Source organism: Phyllobates terribilis, unplaced genomic scaffold, assembly GCF_046119375.1.
Source record: "Phyllobates terribilis strain yellow unplaced genomic scaffold, ASM4611937v1 Scaffold_9__5_contigs__length_417890890, whole genome shotgun sequence".
Lineage (NCBI taxonomy): Eukaryota > Metazoa > Chordata > Amphibia > Anura > Dendrobatidae > Phyllobates > Phyllobates terribilis.
The window spans coordinates 345753411-345766382 of NW_027362769.1; positions in this window are offsets into that span (position 1 = coordinate 345753411).

Consider the following 12972-nt stretch of genomic DNA (forward strand, 5'->3'; position numbering starts at 1 on the left):
ATGGAAAAACATTTTGTGAACTGATGAAAGTAAAATTGTTCTTTTTGGGTCCAAGGGCCACAGACAGTTCATCAGACGACCTCCAAACTCTGCATTCAAGCCACAGTACACTCTGACGACAGTGAAGCATGGTGGTGCAAGCATTATGATATGGGCATGTTTCTAATACTATGGTGCCGGACCTATTTGCCGCATACCAGGGATCATGGACCAGTTTGCATATATTAAAATACTTGAAGAGGTCATGTTGGCTTGCGCTGAAGAGTATATGCCCTTGAAATTGGTGTTTCAACAAGACAACGACCCTAAACACACCAGTAAACGAGCAAAATTTTGGTTCCAGTTCAACAAAATTGAGGTTATGGAGTGGCCAGCCCAATCCTCGGACCTTAATCAGATAGAACACTTGTGGGGTGACATCAAAAATGCCGTTTCTGAGGCAAAGCCAACAAATGCCAAAAAAATGTGCGATGTAGTCAAAGCATCCTGGGCTGGAATAACAGTTGACAGGTGCAAGAAGTTGGTTGACTCTATGCAACATAGATGTGAAGCAGTTCTAAAAACCTGTGGGTATACAACTAAATATTAGGTTAGTGATTCACAGGAATGCTAAATCTTCATAAAAGAGTATGACGCGCCCCCTGGGACATATTCCTTTTTGAGGGGAATACCCGGCACCGGATCAGATGGGGGGTTGTAGTCTCCGAACGGCTGTGACCCGGCCCGTGCCCAGGGCGTCAAGCTCAGTGTTATGTGGCAGTCCTACAGATGTTATTAAGAGTTCTTTTGTGTCGACTACGCCACCCGTTGTGATGCGGTCACTGTGGCCGCCGCTGCAGCAGGGTCCGCTGAGGCTGATGGTGGGTGCGCAGCTTGGTGAGATAACCCCCAACGGGAGGGGTATAGCCTCAGAGGGGACAGGCGCAGAGGATGGGGGTTGTGGTGGTGTAGTGCAGACGGCAGTGAAGACAGAGTCGGGTTGTGCAGTTAAGGGTGTTTACTTACTGCAGATGTTGTACTGGTCACTCCAGCTGCTAGTGACCACCCGAGCCGTGCTGCGTCCACCAGGTCCTGGATCCAGCCAACCCCCAAACAAGTCCGGAGCGTGGCCCTGAGCTCTCCCTCTGTCCTTTCTTCAGCCGTCCCCACCAGTGATCCACCTAGGTCCAGCTCCCTCGGGTCTTCTGTTGGGACACCCTTGGCCCTGGGTTCCCTGACCCTTCATGTGGTGTGCCTTCGGGGTGAATGTGGTGGGTGACCGTGACAGACACTGCCCACGGTCTCCGGTCTCTGGCTGGGGATTGTTTTTACCCCCACCAGCTTGGGTTCCGGTACCCTGATGCTGACTCCTCACCCGGTGCTCTGATTTGGGTTCTTGGGTCCCTTCTCTTCTGTGCTCTGGGTCTTTCTCTTTTCTCCTCTCTCACTCTGGGTCTTGGTCTTTCTTCTCTCCTCTCCTAACTTGTTTTCTGCAGCTGATCCTCTCTGCATCTAACTCTCTGCGTCTGACCCTGATCTTTGATGGTGCCCACCTTATATACACCCTCTATGTGTGAGCTCAGGTGACCAGCACCCAATGAGCTCCTAACTTTACCCAGGCTGCTCCCCCTATCTGCCCCTACACTACATGGGATGTACCACCCCCCTCCCACTCCAGCCAGGAACAGACTCGGTCGTACCTGCACATTTCTAAGTGGGAGTACCGTCGGCCTGTTCCTCGGAAATGGGATGTGTGTAGTGCATGCAGTCTATCTGAGCTCAGTTCCACACTCCATCCTTACCCGGGAGTGGAATATCACACCTCTGGGTTGAGGTGCAATACTCCTGTAGCAGCCGAATCCTCAGGGTGCTACATTCCCCCCTGGTAAATCACAGCACGTCCTCGGGCTGTAAGACATAAATAACACCAAAAACATACAAAATTTTCATATAAACATAATAAACATATAAAACACTATATAAATAACATATCTTAGCAGATAAAACTTTCTCGTCGTCTCTTGTTTCAGGTTCCTCCTCCGGACACTGTGCAACGTGTGTCCGGGAAAAGTGCGACAGTCTCTTTGAAAAACTGGTTTTCTATAAAACCGGTAGGGGGCGCTTTAGGACGCGCAACTATATACAGGGGATGTTGGCCGCTCTCAGTCCTCGGCCAGGTAGAGGGAAGGGAATGGCTGCTCACAGTCCTCAGCCTGTAGGATGAAGGGGTTAACAGGTAAACAGTTCACTGGTCCCCACGGGGACTATTTTAGCAGCAACGGTTCATTGTGCCCCGACGGGCAACTATATACAGTCTCTACTCCCGTCCTCAACGACGGCTCCCTCCTGCTTTTTCTTGGTGATATGGTGTTACTTCAGACCCGTCCGGGTCCTCTGGCTCCTCCTCCCAGATGCGGCACTTTAGGTCTTATGGGTGCGGGCGCGGTGGTGGTGGCGCCCGGGTTGCCCAGGCCTTGCGGCCAGGCCTGGGGCACCTGGAAGGTGAAGGGCACCGTTAGGACGGCGGCGCCCTGGGCTACCTGGCCTTGCGGCCAGGCCGGAGGCTCCGCGGAGGTAGGGGGCGCTGTTGGTGGTGCGGCGCCCGGGGGTACTAGGCCTTGCGACCAGGCTGGTGGTACTTCCGGCCTTGTCACGCTCCGGGTCGAGGCGCGTGACGTCACAGGGGTCGCTGCGGCGGCTTCCGGTCGGGGCCTAGTCCATAGCGGTGACATGGCGGCTACGGGCACAGCAGGGGGACTTTCGGGCTCTGCGACGGGGAGCTGGGGCAGGTAAGCGGTGTCACGGCTTGGGGTATAGGCGTTCCCTTTACCTGCCTCCATGCGTTCGGCTCCCTTCTCGGCGCCGTCTCCGGCCTTGGGTCCTCCCGCGCCATCCTCAGAGGCGGTCTGCTTCCTCTTCCAGGGTAGCGTGCTCCGTTGACTGGTCTCAGCTTGCTGGGTCATCTCCCGGCTCCACTCCGCCAGTATCTCGCGCTGTACCCGGGCCATCCTCCGTGCGAGGCCCTCCAGGGCAGTCTGTGCACACTCCCGGTCTCGGGGGAGCTGCGCTAAGATCTCCGCTAGACCTAGCGGGGTTGTGGTGTCCAGCAGGCTCCTGACCAACGGGTCGGTGCTGCTCTGCTCTTCTTCCAGCAGGCTCCTGGCCAGCGGGCCGGTGCTGCTCTGCTCTCTGGACATCTCCGGGTGAGCTTCTCTGCTACTCCTCTCCAGACTTCTTGCCTCCGGGTGCGCTCGCTCCAGACTGCTCCAAGCGACACCCATCTTTTCTCTTCTCTCGTCTCCTCCCACTTCGAGGGCGGTCCCGGGGCAACTCGGTGACTGTCAGCTCCAGGGGGAGTTCTTTCACGCTGACAGACACCTCCAGCATCACAGTCTCTGTTGGTGGGGGCGGTTTCCACTTTTGGCGCCATTTTCTGTCCCGGCCCACGATGGGAGGTGGCCTCTTGCCCTCCTTTGGCACGCCCATAATGGCGTCCGCTGCTCTTCCAAGGCGGGAAATCTGCGGTTTTGGCGGGAAGCGTCGCCCAGTGGCGGGAAACTCTGCAGATGGCGGGAACAAGTTGGAAATGGCGGACAATCGGCGGGAAACGACTGGTGATGGAGTCCGATGGCGTGGACCCTCCGGAACCGGCGGGAGACTTCTTTCTGAGGTAAACTTGCACCTTTCTTCAGGCACGCAGTACCCGGGTGTTGCGGGCACGTAATCCTGCCGACTACGCCAAAGTTGACGCGCCCCCTGGGACATATTCCTTTTTGAGGGGAATACCCGGCACCGGATCAGATGGGGGGTTGTAGTCTCCGAGCGGCTGTGACCCGGCCCGTGCCCAGGGCGTCAAGCTCAGTGTTATGTGGCAGTCCTACAGATGTTATTAAGAGTTCTTTTGTGTCGACTACGCCACCCGTTGTGATGCGGTCACTGTGGCCGCCGCTGCAGCAGGGTCCGCTGAGGCTGATGGTGGGTGCGCAGCTTGGTGAGATAACCCCCAACGGGAGGGGTATAGCCTCAGAGGGGACAGGCGCAGAGGATGGGGGTTGTGGTGGTGTAGTGCAGACGGCAGTGAAGACAGAGTCGGGTTGTGCAGTTAAGGGTGTTTACTTACTGCAGATGTTGTACTGGTCACTCCAGCTGCTAGTGACCACCCGAGCCGTGCTGCGTCCACCAGGTCCTGGATCCAGCCAACCCCCAAACAAGTCCGGAGCGTGGCCCTGAGCTCTCCCTCTGTCCTTTCTTCAGCCGTCCCCACCAGTGATCCACCTAGGTCCAGCTCCCTCGGGTCTTCTGTTGGGACACCCTTGGCCCTGGGTTCCCTGACCCTTCATGTGGTGTGCCTTCGGGGTGAATGTGGTGGGTGACCGTGACAGACACTGCCCACGGTCTCCGGTCTCTGGCTGGGGATTGTTTTTACCCCCACCAGCTTGGGTTCCGGTACCCTGATGCTGACTCCTCACCCGGTGCTCTGATTTGGGTTCTTGGGTCCCTTCTCTTCTGTGCTCTGGGTCTTTCTCTTTTCTCCTCTCTCACTCTGGGTCTTGGTCTTTCTTCTCTCCTCTCCTAACTTGTTTTCTGCAGCTGATCCTCTCTGCATCTAACTCTCTGCGTCTGACCCTGATCTTTGATGGTGCCCACCTTATATACACCCTCTATGTGTGAGCTCAGGTGACCAGCACCCAATGAGCTCCTAACTTTACCCAGGCTGCTCCCCCTATCTGCCCCTACACTACATGGGATGTACCACCCCCCTCCCACTCCAGCCAGGAACAGACTCGGTCGTACCTGCACATTTCTAAGTGGGAGTACCGTCGGCCTGTTCCTCGGAAATGGGATGTGTGTAGTGCATGCAGTCTATCTGAGCTCAGTTCCACACTCCATCCTTACCCGGGAGTGGAATATCACACCTCTGGGTTGAGGTGCAATACTCCTGTAGCAGCCGAATCCTCAGGGTGCTACAAGTACATATTGTGAGTTTGTAAAGACAAATGCAGAAACTACTATTTTTTTAGAACAGCCCAATGTTCATTTTTTGTTATTTTCTGTAAAGTAGTTAAAAATGGCACTATAGAGTTCAAGTCCTCTTTTTCTCTGAAGAGGAAATTGCATATTACATTTCCAAGAGGAGCATTGCACGACGAATAAGCCTCCTTACTTTGGCATGCCAGAGCCGGTGTGTCACTCTCCACAAGGAGAAACGTTACCCCTTAGACCTCAGTCCAGACAGCCTCTCACCTAGCCAAATCAGTTCTCATACTTTGCACTGACGAGGGCCAACAGCCCGAAACACCATGTCTGCAAATTGAGATTCTGATTTGGCTTTTATCCTAAGTCATATTGCACGACTCGTTAAACGGTTGATTGTGACTTGTAGGATTGCTGCTTCCAATAGGTGGCGCCGTAGAGTTCAAGTCCTCTTTTTCTCTCAAGAGGCAATTTGCATATTAAAAATTATATATATTTCTCTTCATGTTTTGAATTAGAAAACAGTGTGCAATGTTCTCAATGCATGAAAATAAGAACTAGTATAAAGATTTTGTGCTTAACTCATGTTTTTGAACACACTCCTATTATTTTGAACACTACTGTACACAGCCATCAGCTTTTGTTTTGGCCAAAAGTTTTTTAAGCCGCCACCACGGCCAGGCCCTACTCTAACCTATTAAACATTTCTTAAAATATTCAATACTCTTTTTAGGTATATATATATTTTTTTAAGGGAATGTGTCACATCCATTTTTTAAAATGATCAATAATAACACATACAAGGGACAAATACTGTCACACCATGGCCAGGCCACATATTACCACATACAAGGGACAAATACCGCCACACCATGACCAGACCACATTTTACCACCACATAGTGACTGTATACTACAATACTGATCATTAATTAGAAAACACAATACTAATATTACTATAAGTGCCATTATACACAGGAGCTCTGTACATAGCATACATACAGTGTATAGTGTCAGTGTACAGGTAATAAAGGGCTCACTTGTGACATTAAACACAGGAACTCTATATATAGTGTCAGTGTAAATGTAATACAAGGATCACCAGTAACGTTATACACAGGAGCGCTGTATGTAGTGTCAGTGTACAGGTAATACAGGGATCCTCAGTCATATTAAACACAGGAGCTCTGTACATAGTGTCTGTGTATAGGTAATACAGTGACTCACCAGTGACATTATACCCAGGAGCTCTGTACATAGTGCCAGTGTACAACTAATACAATGATCACTAGTGACATTATACACCGGAGCTCTGTATATAGTATATAGTGTACAAGTAATACAGTGATCACCAGTGACGTTATACACAGGAGCTCTGTATATAGTGTCAGTGTACAGGTAATACAGTGATCACTGGTGACATTATATACAGAAGATCTGTATATATTATTTAGTGTGCATGTAATACAGGGATCACCAGTAACATTATACACAGGAGCTCTCTATGTTATGGGCTTTGCAGAGGGACCCAGCAAGACTGGCACCAAATCAACAAAGGTGCAGCCACAGACACACTTAGCACAAGCTACCCAGCTAGGCGAGCCCTTGAGGGCCGGGAATACTCTTCACCCAGCTCCCAGTAAATGGAAGGGCAACTTTGGCAGAGCCCTTCCCAGGCCTACTGTTGCCGGATAGCTGGGGTCTGGTGTCGCAGCTTGTGCCTAGTCAAGAACCTGGCGAGTACCTCTGTAAGCACTCCAGTAAGTGTAACCAAAAGAGAAAATGAGAAAACCCCTGAAAAGATAGCAAAACTAATGCTAGCACCACTCACCAGTACAGCGCATAGGAACTGCAATAAACAGCAAAGGATTGAGCAGGGAGCAGGATTAAATAGCCCACCTAATAATCAGGTGCTGAATACCTCCCAATCATCCCCAGACAGCCACTCCCTGTTAGTTTGAACAGCAGAATAGACAACATCCCACCACTGCACAGTGCCAGAAACAGCAGCATCCTGCACCGCCGGGCACACAGAGAAATCAGTGAGAGACACGGCGTCCCGCATCTTCACACATCCTACAACACCAGAGCGCGATGTTCCACAAGATTGGGACAATTTCTGTGCATGCGTAGTAGCTCCATCTCCATGGTCAGGACAATCGCGGCGCCTGCGACCGGGGTAGTGCCCTACCGGACCTGCTCCATTCCCAGGTGGGAGCACAAAACCACGATTCCTAACACTCTGTACATAGTATATAGTGTATAGTTTTAGTGTACAGGTAACACACTGACTCACCGGTGATGTCTCTAGTTGAAGTCCTTCATCTTCACTTTTCTTCTTCATCCAGCACAGACCGTCATCACATCTTCCAGCCAGGAGTCGTCTCTGCAGAAAATAACACTATCTAGAGCACTGCTTCCAGAGCAAATTCTTTAATTTTTTCCAACTTCTATACTACACCAGATGAAAAAAAAAGGGACATAGTGCCACCCGGCACAGTAACAGGACACCCTCCCCCACTGAAAACAGTATCCACAAGAATAAAGTACATCACAGCAGTAATAATATCCATAATTAGCCCCTACAGTAATAATGTCCCACATCCTTGTCTCATATGTACCCATTCTCGACCCCCCCATGTCTCATTCCTAGACCCTTGTGTTTCACTCTAGTCCTTGTGTTCTACCATTCCTGGCCCCTTGTACAGAAAAAAAGGGGTGTGGGGGGGGAACAAACGCACATAGGGTGGTTTTGAAAGTTACATATGAGAAGAGAGTGATGGAGTTGCTCACCTGAAAGGGTTGTCATTGTCACAACTCCAATAATTGCCCATGAATATTACTGCTGCTGCAGTCCCGTCGGTAAGTGAAGATAATCCCTCTTTTGCATACCGAGTAATAGAAAAAGGAGATTTGACGTTTCAGAGTAGACTGCGCTGTTGTATGACGGAAGCAGATCCAGAGTTGAATAGCAATTTCGTAGTTTTTATTTTACGCGTTTCGTGCTCTTTTTCAAAAACAAACTACATTGCACAATCAGTATGACAGGGAAAAAAGCTAATTATTCCTGGCCCCTTGTGTTCTCCCATTACTGGCCCCATATGTCTCCATCCTGCCCCCATATGTTCTCCCATCTTGGCCCTATGTGACTTCATCCTGCCCCATGTGTCTCTATTCTGCCCCCATGAAGTCTCCATTCTGCCCCCCATGTCGTCTCCATTCTGCCCCCCATGTGGTCTCCATTCTGCCCCCCATGTGGTCTCCATTCTGCCCCCATGTGGTCTCCATTCTGACCCCATATGATCTTCCATACTGCCCCCATAGTGCGGCTTTACAAAAAATCAAAAAAGTTTCTTCTTACCTGGCCGCGATCTAGAGACATCCTCTCCCTCATCCATCTGAGGCGCGGACGCACCAGCGCATGGCAGTGATGTCATACTACAGCGACATGAACGCCGACGTCAGCTGTCGGCCTGTGATTGGCTGGCGGCTGTTAACTATTGCCATGCATGAAAATAGATTTCAACTGAACCGGCAGAATCCTGACCCTGGGGCCCGGTGAGCAGAAGCAGAAAGAGGGGAGGGCCTGGTCCAGGCCCCATACGCCAGTAAGGGCAGTAATGCCCTGATGGCGGCCCTGATTACCCGTGAACTTGGACAGATCAAATGTGCCTTCCTTGCAGGAGAGGACACCACCATTTAATAGCATGGTACTATCAGATTACTTTATGTATGGAGCTGTTATTTGCTTACTGTATGTTGGTATTATTTTAGTACTTTACAGTATTTGCTTAGGCACTGTATAGTGTCAATTTTACAGTGTAGGACAGTGGTGATAGCAAGTCCTGTAACAATGTGTTATATATAGCACTCTACTGATATGTAGGCACTGAATGACAGTACACCCTGTGGAGGGCACTAACAGAAGTGCTCATATGCCATCAAACACACGTTTAACCCAGGTAATGTGGTATAAAAAGTCAATAAATGCGATTGTGATCAAAGTTTATCTATTTATATGAGTTAGCAAACATCAGGCGATCGGCTATGATTATGATTTATGAAAATAAAGACAAACAGCGCAAGAATATCTAGGTGAAAAATCATCGTCTTGTACGTATTGGTCCATACATGCAATACCATTAGAATTTCAACAGAGATCTAGTAAATGTCTTACAAGCGGCTCTTTATGGCAGCACTTTCCAGTATAAATCTATGTGCTGAGCGCACACGTAACATATGGTGAGGAAAGACACAGGTTTATCAAGTTCCAGCTTTTCTCCTGCAGTTATACATCCTCTATCTCTAGATTATTTAGAAGCCATTCTCGCAATGGGGCTCATTTTTACCTATGGTTTTAGCTCCAGGATCATTTCCCCAGAAAGCTCCATGATCGCAGCCAAACCACAAGTTCATACAAGTATTTCCTCATGTGTTTTTGACTGAATGATGATGTTAAAAACGGCAATGCTTTCCTACAGCTCATCAAAGTATCAAAGTGACGCAAGACATTTTCAGCACAGTATGTCTGAGACGCCAATGCTGGTGTCCCTGCATGGTCCCTCTCCTTCCTCCTTGCAGGGACGCCGACATACTCACCGTCCCGGTCACGTGGCAGTGTCCCCATTCCCTGCTGTGGGTTCCTTCTTCTCTTGGCCTACGCATACTGCACAGGTCTCCCGGTGTGTGCCTAGTGCGCGTGTGCTCCCCGATTCATAAAGAAGCAGCGCGTACACTTTGGAAGTGCTCCCAGCCAATAGCTGGGAGACATTAGGTATATAAGGCACGCTCCCCAGCAAGGAGGAGCGTGAGCAACCTCTGTAGTTCCCTACATAGTGTGTGTAACTAGTATGTTGCCAGGTCCCTGTCCTTTAGTCCCGTGCTGCCTGAACCTCAGCCTGTTCCTGTTGCCTGTGTTACCTGAACCTGAAACCACTCCAGCGGTACCTGAACCTGAAACCACTCCAGTGGTACCTGAACCTGAAACCACTCCAGCGGTACCTGAACCTGAAATCATTCCAGCGGTACCTGAACCTGAAACCGCTCCAGCGGTACTTGAAACTGCTTCAGCAGTACCTGAACCTGAAACCGCTCCAGCGGCACCTGAATCTGAAACCGCTTTAGCGGTGCCTGATCGTGAAACCGCTTCAGTGGTACATGAACTTGAAACCATTCCAGCGGTACCTGAACCTGAGACCGCTCCATCTGTACCTGAACCTGAAACCGCTCCAGCGGTACCTGAACCAAGACCAGTACCCGTTTTGTCTGGTGATCCAGAATCCGTACCCTCTATACCGGCTCCAATGTCTGTTATACCAGTTTCCGTATCCTGTCCTGCCAGTGACTCTGAGTCCATGACTGCGATCCTGACTCTTGGGGTCAGCTGCTGCAATACAAGGAACTGCCCAGGAGCAGCACTTGGCGGCTACCTGCAGCACAAGCCTAACTCCACCATCATAGACTCTACCGAAAACCAGGTAGCCGCTTAGCCACGCACCTCCTGTGTAAGCTTGTGGCGCATTGGGTCCATGGCCAACATGTGTGACAATGTCCAGGGTGTATATAAAGAAAATGTAAATGGATCCCCTTCCTGGTGCTGGTCCCATTTATTACTCTGCACCCTCCTGGAAGAAAATGGTACAACAATGTAACACTTAAAGGGGTTATCCAGGACTATATTATTTTTTACTGGGGGTCTATTAACAGGCTGGTAGCTGCTAACTACCTGCCGGTTCTGCCCAGCACCGACCTGTACACCACGTGGAGGGCACTAACAGAAGGTCTCATACACCATAAAACATAAGTTTAACCAGGGTAATGTGGTTTAAGGCTATGTGCCCACGTTGCATTTATGAAGCAGAAAATTTCTGCTGCATAAATGCAAGTCCTCTCCCGGAAAAACGCATGCGGAATTCCGCACGCGTTTATCGCGCATTTTTCACGCGTTTATCACGCGTTTTCCACAAGCGGAATTGCCTTGCGTTTTTTATGCATTGGACAAAGGCAATTCCGCTTGCGGAAACGCAAAATTAAATGACATGCTGCGGATTTTTGAACGCGGCATAAACGCTGCGGAAAAATCCGCAGCATGTGCATAGAACTTGCGGAATCCCATTGGGGACCATGGGGTGCGGATATACATGCGTTTTTCAAGCGTTTACGCTGCGGAAATTCCGCAGCATATACGCTTGAAAAATGCTACGTGGGCACACAGCCTAAAAAGTCAATAAAGTGATTGTGATGATAGTTTATCCATTTATATGAGTTAGCATATGAAAAATCATGCAATAACATTATCAAATCAGGAGGGGTCAGTCGAGAGCTAGAAAATGTTTTTGGACCTTACATACTGCTGTAGTTTTTTTTTTTCGTGTATAAAAATGGAGATTCGGGATCTAAGGGGTAAAGTTTCTCCTTGTGGAGAGTGACAAGCCAGGCCTGGCATGTCAGAGTGAGGAGACTTATAGGCCATGTAATGCTCCTCTGGGAATTATATATGCGAATTGCCTCTTCAGAGAGGAAGAGGACTTTATTACATGGGGATTTCTCACAGTTTTCATCCTTTACATTACAAAGGGTTAAATCCGTGAAAAATATCTGCAGTATGATTTCAGCACCGCAGGTTGATTTACACTGCAGATATTTTCCCATAGCTTGTAAATGAGAAATGTTAAAATCATATCCGCTTTGGTGCTACTGTAAGACACGGTGGATTATTTGTTCACAAATCCAGACAGAAAATGTGAAGATATCTTTAATCTCCAGTATCCCAACACTCAATCACACAAGTGCTATACCATCCTAGTCTGTGGTTTTCTCTTGCCCTGCCAAGATACAAAGCGGCAATTTGCCGATAAGCATTATCAAAGTAAATAGACCCGAACTGCAATACCAAACCCCACCATCATCCAGGTGTGGAGCTGTTTTTGGAGCTATGTTTTTCTAATCCTGAATGTTTTTATGCACAAGAGTATCAAACAATCTTTTGAGTTCAATCCAAAAAAATCTGGAAGATTTTTTTTGTCATCCGTATGCAATCCAAAGAAACCAGAGCAGGCTGCAATTTTTTTTTTTTTTCACACGAAGATTCGGTCCCTAGAAAAAAAAAAAAAATCGCTCATCTGCATCGCCGTATTAAATAAAATTGGTATGAGTGCAGTCCGGGACAGCACTTGGTCTTTGCGTTTAAATTTACCAATTAAAGGGTTCATCCAGTTGCTAACTATATGCCTGTTCTACTCTGTGCCGGCTCAGAGTGGTCACGGACTGCTCCTGCCGATGATTCGGCTGCTCAATGTCAACGATGCAGCTCTTCCGGACTTCTCTTTCAAAGGGAAGGGACTGCTGTCGTCATGCTGATTGACAGCTGGCTCCCCGCAGTTAGGCAGCAGGGAGCCGGCTGTCAATCAGCATGACGTTGGCAGTCACGCCCAGCTGACAGAGAAGAGCAGAAACAAGGCCGCTGCTTTGTTGACCAGACGTCAGAAAAGACACAGGTTTATCAAGTTCCAGCTTTTTTCCTGCAGTTATACATCCTCTATCTCTAGATTATTTAGGAGCCATTCTCACAATGGGGCTCACTTTTACCTATGGTTTTAGCTCCAGCAACATTTCCCCAGAAAGCTCCATGATCGCAGCCAAACCACAAGTTCATACAAGTAGTTTCTGATGTGTTTTTGGCCGAATAATGATGTTAAAAACTGCAATAGTAACATAGGTTGAATGAAGACTTTGATCCATCAAGTTCAACCTTTCTCCCCCTATTGTGCTCCCTACACTAACACTACACTAACTTACTGCGACTAGGCCTCACAAATGTATTATTACCATTTTTATTATTGCTGCACTATTACAGTTAAAAATGCACCTGTTTATAATTTTTTAATTAGTTTTATCTTTTGTATTACTCTTGTGATTCTAGTAATGGTGTTACTAAAATCCATATGCCTAAATCTGTTGATCTAGAAGAAGGCAAAAACCCCAGGACACCTTCAGCCAATTTGCATCACGGGGAAAAATT